Genomic DNA, 1,667 nt, shown 5'->3' with positions numbered 1-1,667 from the left:
CTATTAAAAAAGGAAGAAGAAAGTCTTGATTTAAAAAGAATAATTTATTATTGGTATTTTAAGATTCCTTCAGCATTGTCTCCCTCAATTTTTTTGGTTGTTCCCATGAGGTGCCTAAGAAATAAAAATACGCATGTACAGTTCATAGATACTCATTTATCGAAACCACTGGAGGGCTTAAAGAAATTAGTAACAGAAAACACTACAAATTCACTACTTCCAAAAGACAAAAGTACCAGCAAAACAGTTACTGGGGAGATACCAAGTCATGAAGTGGAAGCTGACACAAAGTAGTTACGTTACTATAAGTTAAAAACAATTTAAATCAGCTACATCCTTCATCATATAGTAATAGGATATCTTTAGCAATTATTATTACTAAGCAAAACCCAAAGCTACAGATTAAAAAAGCACCTTGTTTCCCTGTTCAGATCATGCCTGAGAAAATTCTGTACAGTCAGCATCATCAAGCACATTTAAGAGTATTAGAAAAAATAAGCATATTAAACCAAAGGCCCATGAAAAAACCAACAAAAACAGAGACAAATGGAAAACCAGGTGCTGGCTTTAGCTACAATCCCCCCCGAGATCTGTTCTGTGCTTTCAGCGCTGCCCGGCTTTACTTCTCAGTAGAAATGGATTTATTTCTGCCCCTGGCTGTCTTCAAGGCCAGGCTGGACGAGGCTCTGAACAACCTGGTCTAGTGGAAGGTGTCCCTGCCCATGGGAAGGGGGTTGGAACTAGATGATCTTTAAGGTCCCTTCCACCCCAAACGATTTTATGATTTCCGTAGAAAAGCAGCCAACATCTATAAGCACTTGCCCCAGAAAAGCATCTTTTGTTGCTTATAGTGCACAGCCCCTTCACATCCTAGATAACATCCCTACAGCAAACCATTAGGCTTGGAGGCCCAAAGGCCAGCAAATGTCTCATGCAGACTTCCAGTAAGTCCAGCAAAACACTGTAAAACCGGAGCTTTTAGTGGCGTTTTCAACAACACCCGAGCATCAGTCACCTCCCACTTGAAAGCCAAACACTTTTCCAGGCAATACTGTTTACATGACAGCCAGTGGATCAGTATGACCCGACGTGCATTCACACAAACCTCACTCCGTAGTCTGAAAAAAGGGTCTCCTCCTCCCAAGGGGAGGCAGGTCTATAGCAGAGCTTTACGCACAAAATAAACCAGGATACACCTTCAGAGTCAGTCATAATAAGAATATTAGTACGTCCAGATTTGCTTACATAAATGGGGTCAGTGTAATGTTTAGAATTTGAATTACTGCCTGTCTTAAAAACTTGAAGATCACCTTTATTTGAACATACATGCAGCACAGATTCCTCCAAGGAGGAACCCATGCTGCAACAGACCATCGGTCAAGTACTGAATTTGAAAACCAGTTCCACGCTTATATCTACACACAGACGGAGCACTACTCCAGGTTGCAGGCAATCACAGAGTCAGGCTTTTGTTGTAGAGCTATAAACCTACTGCTCCTCTTCCACCCTCATCAGCACGGAGTGGTAGCATGGCACTGGCCACTGTAAATTCAGGCCTCTTACACGAGGACAGAGGACAAGGAATTGGTGGGATCTGACATACTATTCTGGAGATGACCAAATAAAGTGTCCCAGGTCTGTCTTGGCCCAATCACACCTCAATAATT

The sequence above is a fragment of the Eurypyga helias genome, unplaced genomic scaffold (assembly GCF_000690775.1).
Source record: "Eurypyga helias isolate BGI_N326 unplaced genomic scaffold, ASM69077v1 scaffold3066, whole genome shotgun sequence".
Lineage (NCBI taxonomy): Eukaryota > Metazoa > Chordata > Aves > Eurypygiformes > Eurypygidae > Eurypyga > Eurypyga helias.
Note: the sequence above shows the minus strand (reverse complement) of the source record.